Below are 17,440 nucleotides of genomic sequence, written 5' to 3'. Positions count from 1 at the left end.
GACAGAATTACAGCTTCTCAGGCAGCTAGACCCGTTAAAATAACTCAATACAAGTAAAGCCTCCCCCCTTCCTTCATGATGGAGTCTACATTTTTCATATAAGTGTGTGTAAGCAAAGCTCTAACTGCTATTTTCTAATGAAAAGAAGCTATCCGATTAAGACTCATACTTTGGATACTTAATGAGAGGTCAGTTTTGGACAATCTACGTGTTACTTCCATAAAACAGGATTAAAGGAATTGCCCTACAGGATCAGAACTGAGGTCCACCTAGTCCAGTAACGGGTTAGACAATGACCAGTGTTAAAAGGTTTTGATGACAGTTCAAGAACCCCACAGTAAGCAGATGGGGGATAAGCATATATTTTGCAAGACAGGATGCAAGTAAGTGAATATGCAACAACAACAACAACAAAAAAACACAAAACACTGGAGACAAACCTCATGACATACCATTGGAATTTTAGCTAAAATATCTTGACAAGTAATTCCTCACCACTGAAATCATATTTAACCTATTTGAGCATAAAATTAGAATGCAGGTAGATGTTTTTCATGTGTATTTAACAAAACCTTTCAGTAAGAGCAATACGCCAAGTTGAAAGTAAACATCCCCCACCCCCCACCCCACCCCAGACAGGGCCAGATCTCACTCACATGGTGGTCAGTTTACTCAAACACTTCATGGACCTTCAAATGTCAGTTTCACCAGTTAGACATCCTTTGCAACTGTGAGTTAGATTATGAACTATTACAATAGTTCAAAGTTACTTATAGGTTTTAAGCCTTAGCTGATACACTTCTTTGCAAAGAAGTTGACCTTTAACTGCACATTATCAATAGCCCAGCTTTATTATGGGAAAAGACTCCCAAAGTGATTATCTCAGGAAAGCCGCTGACTTAATCTAATGAGCTCAAAGAACCAACAAGACTATGAACCCACAGTTTGCATTCTGGTAAGAACTGTCTCCAGATATTTGAATTCACTTACCATCTTCAAGCATTTTCAAGTTTCACAGATTAATTTTAAGATAGCTGGTGTCAAACAGGATTTTTATATCGATGTACTTTTTTTTTTTTTTTTTTTAAAGTTACTTGTGTACAAATTAGGTTGAGATCCTCAGGGCAGGTACTGTTTTGTTCCATGAAGCTCCTACCACACTGTACATTGCTGTATAAATAAATAGTTGAGTCACTCTCATAAGACACTTCCTGTGGGGAGGGAGAAGATGAAAAGTTGCTTTGCTGGAATTATGCTATTTAGGAGAACGTCACCTCAAATTTCATCCCTGTGACTAATTTTCAAAAAGTTATCAAAGTCTAAAATTGTATGTAGGTTTTTTTAAAAAAAGAAAAAGGTGATCTCTTTCCTAATTAGAAGAGTTTTGGGGCTGAACTGTTGTACAAAGGCCTGTGTTTTGCAATTAGAGTGTAGAGTAACAGGGTCCAATGTGGCAAGTTACATAACATTGTTTATAAAAAGCAAACTTTGGATTCAGATTTATACAAAATTGAGGAGTCTAAACTAAACTGATACCAGGAGCCTTAAAGGTTCCTGGAGAGGTTACAAGTTGGCATAAAAAGCAGAGGAAATCTGGGGGGGGGGGGGGGGGGGAGGAGGGGAGAGAAAAAAAAAGGGTGAAAATATTCCTAGTTGGAGTAACTAAAAAAGTGCTTGGATTAGGTAATTTTGATGAAATGATGCTGCTGCCCCTTTTGTAGACATTGCTTCTGTGTGTGCAACTTGCTTGAGAGTGGACAGCGGAATGAACAGCTTAAAAGGAGTGAGCTTAACTAGCATAGCTAAAAGTCTCCCAGAAAGCAGTTTAGTGGACATCTATTTTCAATAGATAAGTTTTTCATTTAATATACCTCCAGCCCTGCAATGGAAATGAGGACAGCCTCTACCAACGTAAGGCTTCATTACTATGGGCTTGTCTACAGTTTAACCCCCCCCACACACACACACACACACCCCAAAAAAACAATGCAGTGGCACCACTGCAGTGAAGATACTATCTACACCGACAGAAGAGCCTCTCCCATCAGTGTCAGTAACCCACCTCCTGGAGACACAGTAGCAAGTTTGACAGAACTAGCACGATCTACACCAGGGGTTTGGTTGATTTAAATGCATCATTCAGGGCGTGTATTTCTTTTTTTTAAACACCCCTGAGCAATGTAGTTATACCGACCTAACTTCCTAGAGGAGACAGGACCTATGGCTCCTGGGTTCCTTAGGATAAAAGTCAGAGGTCCCGAAATCTTTTGATCTGTCAAAGAATAATTTGATAGCACGTTTAAATAGTTTCAGAAGTTCTACTCAGTTACCTAGCTTGTAACGGAAGCTCATTCGTAAGTGTTCCTTTTACCGAAAATAATGTGAATTGGCTGTTGCTCCAAGACCTTCGCCTAGTGGCAGCATGGAAGACCAGAAACTGCTGGTGTCTGCAGAGGCTGACACCCTGGGACCACCTCCTGCTGGTAACATCACCGGTTAAGACTCCTAAGATCCAACTGGTAAACTGCTTTAACAGATTGTTTGAGAAATCAAGACATCAGAAACTATTAGACCACTATATATTTAACGTTATTAGAGAAGACAGGGGCTCTAGAGATTAATGTTTTCATCGTGTTCTCCTCTCCCCCAGTTTAGTGTGTCCAAGTTTAAACAGCTGATGAAGAGGATATTTACCTTAAATGCCTACTAACTTACCAAGGAAGGTCAAATCTTGTTAACATTCCCCTAAAATTCAGAAGTTCTAAACCTGAGTATGGTAAAGGACCAAACTGATAGAGGATTTAAGTAGTTCTTTCAAAATATTCCAATATATTAATACAAGGCTATGTTGTAAAACAGATTGGAGAGACCTGGAGGCCCTGTGTTTATTCTTCAATCTATAAATAAGAGCATGTAAAGGTTCTTTCTCCACTCTGAACTCTAGGGTACAGATGTGGGGACCTGCATGAAAAACCCCTAAGCTTATTTTTACCAGCTTAGGTTAAAACTTGCCCAAGGTACAAACTATTTTACCTTTTGCCCTGGGACTTTATTGCTGTCACCACCAAGCATCTAACAAATATATAACCGGGAAAGAGCCCGCTTGGAAACATCTTTCCCCCCAAAATCCTCCCCAAACCCTAAACCCCCTTTCCTGGGGAAGGCTTGATAAAAATCCTCACCAATTTGCATAGGTGAACACAGACCCAAACCCTTGGATATTAATAACAATGAAAAAGCAATCAGGTTCTTAAAAGAAGAATTTTAACTGAAGAAAAAGTAAAAGAATCACCTCTGTAAAATCAGGATGGTAAATACTTTATAGGGTAATTAGATTCAAAACAGAGAATCCCCTAGGCAAAACCTTAAGATACAAAAAGACACAAAAACAGGAATATACATTCCATTCAGCACTGCTTATTTTCTCAGCCATTTAAAACAACCAGAATCTAATGCATATCTAGCTAGATTACTTACTAAGTTCTAAGCCCTGGTCTACACTAGGACATTAGGTCGAATTTAGCAGAGTTAAATCGATGTAAACCTGCACCCATCCACACGATGAAGCCCTTCATTTTGACTTAAAGGGCTCTTAAGATCGATTTCCTTACTCCACCCCTGACAAGTGGATTAGCGCTTAAATCAAACTTGCCGGGTCGAATTTGGGGTACTGTGGACACGATTCAACAGTACTGGCCTCCGGGAGCTATCCCAGAGTGCTCCATTGTGACCGCTCTGGACAGCACTCTCAACTCAGATGCACTGGCCAGGTAGACAGGAAAAGAACCGCGAACTTTTGAATCTCATTTCCTGTTTGGCCAGCGTGGCAAGCTGCAGGTGAGTGCAGAGCTCATCAGCAGAGGTGACCATGATGGAGTCCCAGAATCGCAAAAGAGCTCCAGCATGGACTGAACAGGAGGTACGGGATCTGATCGCTGTATGGGGAGAGGAATCCGTGCTATCAGAACTCAGTTCCAGTTTTTGAAATGCCAAAACCTTTGTCAAAATCTCCAAGGGCATGAAGGACAGAGGCCATAACAGGGACCCAAAGCAGTGCCGCGTGAAACTTAAGGAGCTGAGGCAAGCCTACCAGAAAACCAGAGATGCGAATGGCCGCTCCGGGTCAGAGCCCCAAACATGCCGCTTCTATGATGAGCTGCATGCCATTTTAGGGGGTTCAGCCACCACTACCCCAGCCGTGTTGTTTGACTCCTTCAATGGAGATGGAGGCAACACGGAAGCAGGTTTTGGGGACGAAGAAGATGATCAGGAGGAGGTTGTAGATAGCGCACAGCAAGCAAGCGGAGAAACCGCTTTTCCCAATAACCAGGAACTGTTTCTCACCCTGGACCTGGAGCCAGTACCCCCCGAACCCACCCAAGGCTGCCTCCTGGACCCAGCAGGCGGAGAAGGGACCTCCGGTGAGTGTACCTTTTAAAATACTATACATGGTTTAAAAGCAAGCATGTGAAAGGATTAATTTGCCCTGGCATTCGCGGCTCTCCTGGATGTACTCCCAAAGCCTTTGCAAAAGGTTTCTGGGGAGGGCAGCTTTATTGCGTCCTTCATGGTAGGACACTTTACCACTCCAGGCCAGTAACATGTACTCGGGAATCATTGTACAACAAAGCATTGCAGTGTATGTTTGCTGGCGTTCAAACAACATCCATTCTTTATCTCTCTGTGTTATCCTCAGGAGAGTGAGATATCATTCATGGTCACCTGGTTGAAATAGGGTGCTTTTCTTCAGGGGACACTCAGAGGTGCCCGTTCCTGCTGGGCTGTTTGCCTGTGGCTGAACAGAAATGTTCCCCGCTGTTAGCCACGGGGAAGATGGAGGGTTGAGGGGGTAGCCACGCGGTGGGGGGAGGCAAAATGCGACCTTGTAACGAAAGCACATGTGCTATGTATGTAATGTTAACAGCAAGGTTTACCCTGAAAGAGTGTAGCCACTGTTTTATAAAATGTGTCTTTTTACATACCGCTGTCCCCTTTTTTTTTTCCCCCTCTACCAGCTGCATGTGTTTCAATGATCACAGGATCTTCTCCTTCCCAGAGGCTAGTGAGTGCGTTTTTTTTCTTTCTAATCTTAGTGATGAAATGTTCTGAGCTCATGCTGTCCTCCCACACTGACAGAGCACAGACGAATGCGTGGAGGCAAAAATGTCAGAGTGCAGGAAAGCACAAAATGACCGGGAGGAGAGGTGGCGGGCTGAAGAGAGGGCTGAAGCTCAAATGTGGCAGCAGCATGATGAGAGGAGGCAGGATTCAATGCTGAGGCTGCTGGAGGACCAAACCGGTATGCTCCAGTGTATGGTTGAGCTGCAGCAAAGGCAGCTGGAGCACAGACTGCCACTACTGCCCCTCTGTAACCAACCGCCCTCCTCCCCAAGTTCCATAGCCTCCACACCCAGACGCCCAAGAACGCGGTGGGGGGGGCCCTCTGGCCAACCAGCCACTCCACCACAGAGGATTGCCCCAAAAAAAGAAGGCTGTCATTCAATAAATTTTAAAGTTGTAAACTTTTAAAGTGCTGTGTGGCATTTTCCTTCCCTCCTCCACCACCCCTCCTGGGCTACCTTGGTAGTCATCCCCCTATTTGTGTGATGAATGAATAAAGAATGCATGAATGTGAAGCAACAATGACTTTATTGCCTCTGCAAGTGGTGATTGAAGGGAGGAGGGGCGGGTGGTTAGCTTACAGGGAAGTAGAGTGAACCAAGAGGCGGGGGGTTTCATCAAGGAGAAACAAACAGAACTTTCACACCGTAGCCTGGCCAGTCATGAAACTGGTTTTCAAAGCTTCTCTGATGCGTACTGCGCCCTCCTGTGCTCTTCTAACCGCCCTGGTGTCTGGCTGCGCATAACCAGCAGCCAGGCGATTTGCCTCAACCTCCCACCCCACCATAAACGTCTTCCCCTTACTCTCACAGATATTGTGGAGCACACAGCAAACAGTAATAACAGTGGGAATATTGGTTTCGCTGAGGTCTAAGCGAGTCAGTAAACTGCGCCAGCGCGCCTTTAAACGTCCAAATGCACATTCTACCACCATTCTGCACTTGCTCAGCCTGTAGTTGAACAGCTCCTGACTACTGTCCAGGCTGCCTGTGTACAGCTTCATGAGCCATGGCATTAAGGGGTAGGCTGGGTCCCCAAGGATACATATAGGTATTTCAACATCCCCAACAGTTATTTTCTGGTCTGGGAAGAAAGTCCCTTCCTGCAGCTTTTGAAACAGACCAGAGTTCCTGAAGATGCGAGTGTCATGTACCTTTCCCCGACATCCCACGCTGATGTTGGTGAAACGTCCCTTGTGATCCACCAGAGCTTGCAGCACTATCGAAAAGTACCCCTTGCGGTTTATGTACTCGGCGGCTTGGTGCTCCGGTGCCAAGATAGGGATATGGGTTCCGTCTTTGGCCCCACCACAGTTAGGGAATCCCATTGCAGCAAAGCCATCCACTATGACCTGCACATTTCCCAGGGTCACTACCCTTGATATCAGCAGATCTTTGATCGCGTGGGCTACTTGCATCACAGCAGCCCCCACCGTAGATTTGCCCACTCCAAATTGATTCCCAACTGACCGGTAGCTGTCTGGCGTTGCAAGCTTCCACAGGGCTATCGCCACCCGCTTCTCAACTGTGAGGGCTGCTCTCATCTTGGTATTCATGCGCTTCAAGGCAGGGGAAAGCAAGTCACAAAGTTCCATGAAAGTGCCCTTACGCATGCGAAAGTTTTGCAGCCACTGGGAATTGTCCCAGACCTGCAACACTATGCGGTCCCACCAGTCTGTGCTTGTTTCCCGAGCCCAGAATCGGCGTTCCACAGCATGAACCTGCCCCATTAGCACCATGATGCATGCATTGGCAGGGTCCATGCTTTCAGAGAAATCTGTGTCCATGTCCTGATCACTCACGTGACCGCGCTGACGTCGCCTCCTCGCCCGGTATCGCTCTGCCAGGTTCTGGTGCTGCATATACTGCTGGATAATGCGTGTGGTGTTTAATGTGCTCCTAATTGCACAGGAGAGCTGAGCGGCTTCCATGCTTGCCTTGGTATGGCGTCCGCACAGAAAAAAGGCACGGAACGATTGTCTGCCGTTGCTCTGACGGAGGGAGGGGCGACTGACGACACAGCTTACAGGGTTGGCTTCAGGGAGCTAAAAATCAACAAAGGGGGTGGCTTTACATCAAGGAGTATTTCAGGCAGGACTTCACGGAGGGTTCCAATAAGAAATGGTGCACCTAAGTTATTGTTCTTATTGGAACAAGGAGGTTAGTCTGGCCTCTGATTGATACATGGCTAGATTTACCTCGCTGCACCTTCTTTGTGAGTGACTACAGTGTGACCTAGAGGAATGAGTCCCCTAGACGGGGCAGGGGGAGAAGCAAATGAGTACAAAACAAATCTGGTCTATTTCTTGTTTTGATCCACTCCATCTATCTTTTACATCTTTGGCTGGCAGCAGACGGTGCAGAAGGACTGCATGCCATCCTCATCTCTTGCCTGCCTGGCAGAAGATGGTACAATATGACTGCTAGCAATCCATATCGCCTGCCTGCTCACCATAAGACGGTTCAATAGGACTGACTGCAAGACTAAAGAGAATGACCTGGTCAAGTCACTCCAAATTTAGTCCCTGCGCCCATGTCTGCCCAGGCGCTCCTGGTCGATGTGGCCAGGAACACCTTGGACATGATGATGACGGCTACCAGTCATATTGCACCGTCTGTTGCCACAAGGCAATGGGTTGCTGCTACTGTGTAGCAATGCAGTACCGCATCTGCCAGCACCCAGGAGACATAGGGTGACCGTTACCTGAGTGGGCTCCATGCTTGCCGTGGTATGGCGTCTGCACAGGTAACTCAGGAAAAAAAGGCGCCAAACGATTCTCTGCACTTGCTTTCACGGAGGGAGGGAGGGAGGGAACGGGGGCCTGACGATATGTACCCAGAACCACCCGTGACAATGTTTTAGCCCCATCAGGCATTGGGATCTCAACCCAGAATTCCAATGGGCAGCGGAGATTGCGGGAACTGTGGGATAGCCACCCACAGTGCAATGCTCCGGAAGTCGACTGTAGCCTCAGTACTGTGGAAGCACTCCGCCAAGTTAATGCACTTAGAGCATTTTCTGTGGGACACACACACTCTAATATATAAAACCGATTTCTAAAAAAACAACTTCTATAAATTCGACCTAATTCCATAGTGTAGACGTACCCTATGACTCCATTCCTGTTCTGTTCCCGGCAAAAGCATCACAGAGAGAGAGAGCGAGCAAGCGAGCGCGCGCCTTTGTTTCTCCCCACCTCCAGCTTTGAAAGTATCTTGTCTCCTCATTGGTCATTTTGGTCAGGTGCCAGCGAGGTTATCCTAGCTTCTTAAGCCTTTACAGGTGAAAGGGTTTTTCCTCTGGCCAGGAGGGATTTAAAGGTGTTTACCCTTCCCTTTATATTTATGACAGAGCATGAAAGAGTAAAGGGAGAGAATCCTCCTATTATATTACAAAAAAGTTATTTTAAGAATTAATGGATGGAAGTTTGACACTGAACTGCCCATACAAAAGGTCTTTTGTTTATCTCCCTCTTGAACCAATTAAACAGCAACATGCCGAGAAAAGAAATTCGTAGGACTTTTTGGCTGTTTTTAGTTTTATCCATGACTGTGACAGTAAGCTTTTCAAAAATTTCAAACACTGCGCCACGATCTGATATTTCTTGAAAGTCTGATTTAAATATCTCAAAGTATTAAAACAGCGTTTAATGCTATACTCAAGCCACCGAAGTTTTGCATTGCATGATATGCTTGAGTTTTTCAGATTAGGTCTAATTTAAGGAAGCTTCAGAATATTTCCACTGATCTCATCCAGTACCTGCTCTACAAGGGCTTTATGATCACTAACAATTCATCTTTTTTTAGCCTGTCAAGTCTGATTTAGAGACTTTTACAATCCTATATAAAATTATTTGGATTGTTTGCTATGAGAGGAGAAACTTTTCCCCCCTACAAGAGATATCTTATTTGTTTTGACTGCCCCAAATATGTATTGTCACTATGGGTTAAATGTTCTATTTAAATGTTGTTTACAGCCTACATAAGACTGGCCCTCTCTTAAAACGGCATAAAAATTGAGATGAGGAACTAAGATTGAAAATAGGACAGCCACTAGAAACTGAAAGACTGGCCCTCTCTTAAAAAGGCATAAAAATTGAGATGAGGAACTAAGATTGAAAATAGGACAGCCACTAGAAACTGAAATTACTAATTCTACTCCCATCATCAGATTCTCTGACACCAAAATTTTAAAAGGAATGAAAGATTTTTCTCCCCAGGCCACACCTGATGAGACAGCTCCTCTTAAATTTTTCATTTCCCAACATCCATATTTGTTTGATGCCTCTTGAATCTGTTAGAGGTGGAGTGAAAAGGCTCAGTAGGAAAATCCTCCACTACTTGAAACCTAACAAATTTCTTGTTGCCTACATTGTACTACTTATCTCAAATGAACAGCCCTGCAGGAACGTTAGCCCAAGTGCTGTATTTTAACTTAATCCACAACCCTAAGCAAGAGTGGTCAGCTGGTCAGAGATGCATGCTGTGTAGAACATGACATGACTAGACTTCCTATATCAAGTAGTGTAAGAGCACATTATTTAAATTACAGGAAGTTCTGCATGGGAATCTTTCAGAAGATTTCCAACAGATACCGGAAGGCTCTAGCCAGGCACAATATTTTGACAGAAACTGCAAGATGTGTCAACGCAAAAACTTGAATCTTTTTGAAGCTATAACCCTTTTTGTAATAAAACAAGTTATATGAAAGCATTACACTATCTTCTAAAGCAGGGGTTAGCAACCTTTCAGAAGTGAAATGGTGTCCTGAGTCTTCATTTATTCACGTTAATTTAAGGTTTCGCATGCCAGTAATACATTTTAACGTTTTTTAGAAGATCTCTCTCTATAAATCTATAGATTATAGAACTAAACTATTGTCGTATGTAAAGTAAACAAGGTTTTCAAAATGTTTAAGAAACGTCACTTAAAATTAAATTAAAATGCTGATCTTACGCCACCAGCCTGCTCAGCCCACTGCCAGCCTGGGGTTCTGTTCACCTAGGCCGGCTACAGGCTGAGTAGGGCCTGCGGCCGGGACCCTGGCTAGCAAGGGGCTGGCAGCCAGAACCCCAGACCGGCAGCGGGCTGAGCGGCTCAGCCCGCTGCCAGTCTAGGGTTCAGTCCCCCGGCCCCGCTCAGCCCACTGCCGGTCTGGGATCCCAGCCCTTCCCACAGAGTGGGTACCTACCTTCTCCCTGGTTCTAGCCAATTCTCTTCCTCCCTCTCTGCACTGAGCTGAGGGTGGGAGTGCCCTGAGCACAGGGCTGGGGGTGAAGGAGCAGGCTGGGGGTTGGGGTGTAGGGTCTGGCCTGGAGCTAGAATGAGGGAGGGGGCTCAGGGTTGGGGTGTGGAGTGCTTACCTAGGCAGCTCCCATTTGGTGCAAAGGGTGCAGGTAGGAATGTGGGGGATGCAAGAGTCAGGACATGGGGTGTGAGGAGGCTGGGTACGTGTGTGGGGTGCAGGAGCCAGGGCATGAGGCTGGGTGTGTGGGCTGGGTTCGTGGGGGTGCTCCCAGCCCCCTGCCCAGAGAGGCTCACAGCAGGGGGCTGGAGGGGATATGCCCTGATTCTACCCTCTTTCTCCAAGGCCCCGCCCCCACTTCTTCTCTGTCTCCTCCCCGGAGCAGCGAGCGCGCTGCGGCTCCGCTTCTCCCCCTCCCTCGCAAGGGCCATCAGCTGATCAGCAGCAGGGAGGGAGAGGAAGAAGGGCAGGAACGCAGCATGCTTGGGGAAGAGGCGGGGGAGGGGGGAAGCTTGCCTGCTCTGCAGCAGCAGCCGCGCGGGGGGGGGGGGGGGGGAGGAGGGCGCGCTCCCGCAGAGAAGAGCAGGCCGGGCGGGCAGGATTTTTAATGGAACAATGCTGCCTGCCGGGGTCCCAGCATGGGTTCGGCAGCATGCTGAGCAGGGCCGGTGGCTGGGACTCAGCAGGCAGCAGCGTGCCATTAAAAATCAGCTCTCGTGCCATCTTTGGCACGCGTGCCATAGGTTGCTGACCCTTGTTCTAAAGCATAAGAGAAATGTAGGGTACTCTGGTTAACACTATGGCATTTATATGTTTCCTATCACCAAAATAGTCTTCTGATTAAACAAGCTATTGTCAGGCTCCTTCAATGAAGGATCCTTGTCAGAGACTCAGCAGAGAAGTAAATTCTGTTTATTCACCTTGACAGCATAACGAGCAGCAACTCTGACTTTTGTTGAGAGGACGGTAGATGTACAATCAGGGAGGTAAGAGGCATGGATGAAGGCCTTGTAGTTCAGATCCCTGTGGCATCAAACATTTGTTGCATCCAATTGTGTATATGCTCATTAAGAATTTGTAACAGTGCAATTATACACTAAAAAATAAAAATAAAAATATGAGAGAGTCAATTTTTGACCACACAATGATGAGACGCAAAGCAAGACTGAGCCTGGTCCTCCTGCAAGGTATGTTGCCCTAGCTAAGTGACTTCTTATGCTGAAACCCTCTTCTTTTTGCTATCTTTCAAAGAGTAAGAAGTTAGGCTCTCATCCCGTCAGTCTCCATTAAGGAAGCAGCAGCAAAGGGAGGCATTTTATCAAACAGTCCCAGGCCAGATACACACACATTCCAGCAGTCCCTAAATGGGCAGGATACCCGATTTCCACTTTGTTGTTTGAAAAGGTTTGAGATTCAATGTTATCTTCATTTGAAGACACATTCATTGCAGCCAAGCCATACACCTTCCTTTTCTTTCGGAAGACAGTGAACGAGCTAACCAAGTTTCACATGCTCAGAAAATGGACAACGTAAGTGCACTACTACGTAGGATATCAAGCACTAGTTAAGTAAACCAGGAGTTGTTTCACAGAAGTTTTACATCATTTTCCCTATACTTTCTTAGGGAATCAGAATTGAGATCAACATTTCTGTGGCTTTGCTCTATAAAAATTTAAGGTTATTTTCATATTCACAAAGATAAACAGCAATACCTCAAAAAAAAAAAAAAAAACAAGAGTACCTGTGGCACCTTAGAGACTAACAAATTTATTTGAGCATAAGCTTTCATGGGCTACAGCTCACTTCATGGGATGCACAGAATGGAACATATAGTAAGATGATCATATATCACACCCACCCACCCCCACACGCACACATCATGAAAAGGTGGAAGTAGCCATACCAACTGTAAAAGGCTAATTAAGATGAGCTATTATCAGCAGGAAAACAAAAAACAAAAACAAAAAACCTTGTAGTGATAATCAAGATGGCCCATTTAGACAGTTGACAAGAAGGTGTGAGGATACTGAACATGGGGAAATAGATTCAATTTGTGTAATGACCCAGCCACTCCCAGTCTCTATTCAAACCCAAGTTAATGGTTTCTTAACTTGTCTGTATATGGAAGTGCAGGGATTTTCTTTTTCTCTCTCCACCCCTCCCCAGCATGTAGATGATTTAACATAAGAGTCCCTCCTTGTTGGCTACCCTTCCACCTACCTACCTCACCCTATTGACTCCTCCATATCCTCCCAACAGCAGCAGCCTTCGCAGGAATGTGAAATCCCTGTTGCTGATGGAGTAATATAAAAAAGGGAAAGGGAAGTAATGTCCATTACAATCCACTACATCACCACTCTTCATCAGTTGTTCCCATCTGAGGGCTACCGTGCACGTTTTCTAGTTACAGCACAATGCTGCTCTTAGGATCCAGAAAATCGGTACACCAGCACCTTCAAAAGGACTTCAAACCCTATTTCCCCACACCCTCCCAAATCTGCATGATCACCATGCACTAGGATAAATCCTAAAGTTGGACATCTGAAGCAACTTTAAATAGAGAAGAGGGCTTCAAGTGCCTGCTGCTGAATGGAAGGTCTGCAATCAACAAAATCATCATCATCAATCCATGATCTCATTTTGGATGAAGCATCCAAACTTGCCAGCATCACTAACATGGTTCAATGCCATCTTCAATCTTAATCTGGCATGGCCAGTCCCCACAGGATAGTGTCACAAGACCAGACAGACTCCAGGACATATTAGAAAAAAAGGTGGAGTACCAGTCCTATTCCCCGCAAGCCACAGAGGACATTCCATCACAGAAACAAAAGCCATCTGAATGTATTCATGGGACCTTTGAGGTGAAGGAAAAGGGGGACCTAGGACTCCTAGTAGCACCTCCAGATGGAAACCAGTCAGCTTCCTAGAGGAAGTTACAGAGAACTGCTGCCCACCATGGTACTGGAAAATCCCAAAATTCCTTGTCCTCAGTCTTCATATAGGCAACATCAGTGGTACAGTAGTATCTGACCTTAGTCTACATGGAGACAATAGGATTCTCCTAGGCAGTCAATGGACACACATGCAGATGTGCATGTGGTTGGATCCTTTCTTTAAGCCTAGAACTGGATATCAGATGTCACCAGTACACCACCACCCTTTTGGTCCCATTTCTATGTCATCCAGGCAGATACATCCAGTTCCTTTACACCAGCCAGTTCACTACCAAAGACTTCTGATCTCCTGAGGTTTTCAACTTGCCTTAGGAGAACAAGTCACCCAAACTCAAGTCAGAGGTGCCAATGAGTTAATAGAATAATATAATCACCTGTTGTCCACTATCAGCAGTATGGTTGCAATCAAGATCATCATGATTCACAGATCATAGAATATCAGGGTTGGAAGGGACCCCAGAAGGTCATCTAGTCCAACCCCCTGCTCGAAGCAGGACCAATTCCCAGTTAAATCATCCTAGCCAGGGCTTTGTCAAGCCTGACCTTAAAAACCTCTAAGGAAGGAGATTCTACCACCTCCCTAGGTAACGCATTCCAGTGTTTCACCACCCTCTTAGTGAAAAAGTTTTTCCTAATATCCAATCTAAACCTCCCCCACTGCAACTTGAGACCATTACTCCTCGTTCTGTCATCTGCTACCATTGAGAACAGTCTAGAGCCATCCTCTTTGGAACCCCCTTTCAGGTAGTTGAAAGCAGCTATCAAATCCCCCCTCATTCTTCTCTTCTGCAGGCTAAACAATCCCAGCTCCCTCAGCCTCTCCTCATAAGTCATGTGTTCTAGACCCCTAATCATTTTTGTTGCCCTTCGCTGGACTCTCTCCAATTTATCCACATCCTTCTTGTAGTGTGGGGCCCAAAACTGGACACAGTACTCCAGATGAGGCCTCACCAATGTTGAATAGAGGGGAACGATCACGTCCCTCGATCTGCTCGCTATGCCCCTACTTATACATCCCAAAATGCCATTGGCCTTCTTGGCAACAAGGGCACACTGCTGACTCATATCCAGCTTCTCGTCCACTGTCACCCCTAGGTCCTTTTCCGCAGAACTGCTGCCTAGTCATTCGGACCCCTAGTCTGTAGCGGTGCATTGGATTCTTCCGTCCTAAGTGCAGGACCCTGCACTTATCCTTATTGAACCTCATCAGATTTCTTTTGGCCCAATCCTCCAATTTGTCTAGGTCTTTCTGTATCCTATCCCTCCCCTCCAGCGTATCTACCACTCCTCCCAGTTTAGTATCATCCGCAAATTTGCTGAGAGTGCAATCCACACCATCCTCCAGATCATTTATGAAGATATTGAACAAAACCGGCCCCAGGACCGACCCTTGGGGCACTCCACTTGATACCGGCTGCCAACTAGACATGATGAACTATTGCAGATGAAGTGCATGTGGAGAAAGTTAGGATGCTATGGGCAAACACACATTCAATCCCCTGGCTGGCAGCACAAACATCTACAGGACTATGCCACTGCAATCAAGGAGACAAAGTGACCTTAATGAGAATAGTAAATGCTTCAAAGGGTTTGAACCATCCTCCTTGTAACCCTTCTCCCAGGTGTTGCTGGAAGCAGCAAGTGCCAGGTACAATACCTATGGGGTTGATTCTTCTTTTAAAAAAAAAAAAAAAAAAGCCTGCTCATGTCTCCACCCAGAAACAGAGGAAGCTAAAAATCTTCCCCTGGCTCCCTCAATATGCAAAGCTTCTCCACTTGCAAATGCTGTATGTGTGTATAAAAAACTAACTCTAGGGAAAGGAGAACACAGTATTAATCTGAAAAAACACAGAGAACCATCTGTGTGAGAATAATAAATCCAACACCCACCCCCACAATATCTTTGTCAGTATGCCTTCACCTCATTTTCCCCACCTACAGGTATGAACGTCCAAAAGAACAAGTGTTCAAGTTGAATATGCCACTCTCCCCCTTCCCTCCACTGCACCGCACTCAGTTTGTTGTCAGAGCTTAGCAAAGTCCCAGAGTCCAAGCATATATTCAGCCAGGTTCACCTCCACTCCCGAGGGGGTGGGAGAAGAGACTGCCTGGCTTCCATTATGAGGTACCTTGCCTGCACTTCCACAATGTCTAAACCATCTCATCTCCCCACTGCTGCTGCTGAGGCCTCAGCAAGGAATGGTCTCAAGGAGGATTCAGAGAAGCATACCTTCCAAACTCCTTGAAACATGCATAATTTGCCATTCCATCATCCTGTTCCTCAATAAGTGTGGGGGAAAAAAATCCAAAATGTCCAAGCTCCAAAACGTTATATCAGCCAACATTCTGGATACCTCATAGCCAGCGCACAGCACACAGGCTGCTCTAGTGGCACTACAAAGATTGCCTCCTCATGACCACAGACATAGCCAAGATCCCCATGCTCATTCTGTTGGAATTCGTTGCAGTTTTTTATTCAGTGGCCCATAACATACTCAGACCCCTATATTTCACAGCAGGAGTAGATGGCCTAGCAATACAGCAGTTTCAAGTTCTTTTTCAAAGCCCTCACCTGCAGCATGGCACAGGAATCCATATTAACCTGTTTTCAGGGTCAACATGAGATAACCGGGAGACAGGACCCCCTGGTTTACCTGCCAACATCATACTGATACACTCAGCTAAAAATCTCATTCTTAAACTGATACAACCACCTCTAGAGACAGAATTCCTACAGGAAATTAGCTCTTGGATGAACAGCAGTTGGCTCAAGCTGAACCCAGGCAAAAGACCCAAATGGAAGGGAGAAAAGCTTTAAAAGATGGCAAAGTCACTGTCTCCACCTTCCATTGATGAATGGGAACTGTATGCCTTCAAAGCTGTGTGAAAAGTCTCAGAATCCTGTTCGATTCCTTGCTAAGCTTGAACAACAAGATAGCATCAGTTCCCCTCCTGCCCAAAAGAGCTGGTACTACAGCTTACTAGGAGACTTCATACGTTCCTCCCAGGTGAGGACTTGGCCACCATAATCCATGAATGGGTCACTCCCAGGCTGAATTGCTATAATTTACTGAAATTGAATTAAGACAATGCACAGGCTCCAACAGGTCAGCTTCTGTACCAAATGGCTGGAGGATAACTAATGTGACACCAATTTTTAAGAGACTCCAGAGGCAATCCCAGCAATTACAGTAAACCTAACTTAATTACCAGGCAAACTGGTTGAAATTACAGTAAAGAACAGAATTATCAGACACATAGATTAAGACAATTTGTTGGGGAAGAGTCAACATGGTTTTTGTAAAGGGAAATCATGCCTCACCTACTAGAATTCGTTGAGGGGGGTCAACAAGCATGTGGACAATGGTGATCCCTCACCAAAGGCTCTGAAGCAAAGTAAGCGGTCATGAGATAAGACAGAAGGTCCTCTCACGGATCAGTAACTGGTTAAAAGATAAGAAACAGGGTAGGAATAAATGGTCAGTTTTCACAGTGGAGAGAGAGGCAAATAGTGTTGTCCCCTAGGGGTCTGTACTGGGACCAGTACTGTTCAACATATTCATAAATGATCTGGAAAAAGGGGTAAATAGTGAGGTGGCAAAATTTGCAGATGATACAAAAATTACTCAAGATAGTTAAGTCCAAACCTGACTGCAAAGAGTTACAAAGGGACCTCACAAAACAGGGTGACTGAGCAACTAAAATGGCAGATTAAATTCAATGTTGATATATGCAAAGTAATGCACATTGGAAAACTCTCAACTATACATATAAAATGATGGGGTCTAAATTAGCTGTTACCACTCAAAGCTCTTTGAGTCATTGTGGAGGATTCTCTGAAAAACATCCACTCAATGTGCAATGACAGTTGAAAAAGGTTAAAAGAACGTTGTGAATCATTAGGAAAAGGGACAGACAGAAAACATCATACTGTCTCTATATAAATCCATGGTATGCCCGCATCTTGAATACTGCATGGAGATCTGGTCCCGTCCCCCCACCTCAAAAAAGATTTTTTGAATTGGAAAAGGTTCAGAAAAGGGCAACAAAAATAAATAGGGGTACGGAACAGCTTCCATATGGAGGAGAAATTAATAAAGATTAGGACTATACATCTT

At 45.2% G+C, this 17,440-nt stretch overlaps 1 protein-coding gene across 7 annotated transcripts in view; it reads right to left on the bottom strand.

Annotated features, from left to right (window-relative positions):
• ATP2B1 (ATPase plasma membrane Ca2+ transporting 1) overlaps positions 1 to 17,440 on the bottom strand; it is a 130,614-nt gene that overhangs the window by 77,057 nt on the left and 36,117 nt on the right. Inside the window, exon 1 of one of the 7 annotated variants that reach the window (XM_073327568.1) lies at positions 11,286 to 11,461. The exons of the other annotated variants lie outside the window; for them this stretch is intronic. The gene's annotated coding sequence lies outside the window, so the exon portion shown is untranslated. Of the gene's footprint in view, positions 1 to 11,285; positions 11,462 to 17,440 lie in introns of those variants that run through there. 7 annotated transcript variants of the gene reach the window in all.

Source organism: Lepidochelys kempii, chromosome 1, assembly GCF_965140265.1.
Source record: "Lepidochelys kempii isolate rLepKem1 chromosome 1, rLepKem1.hap2, whole genome shotgun sequence".
NCBI lineage: Eukaryota > Metazoa > Chordata > Testudines > Cheloniidae > Lepidochelys > Lepidochelys kempii.
This window is presented reverse-complemented; position numbering and strand designations above follow the sequence as displayed.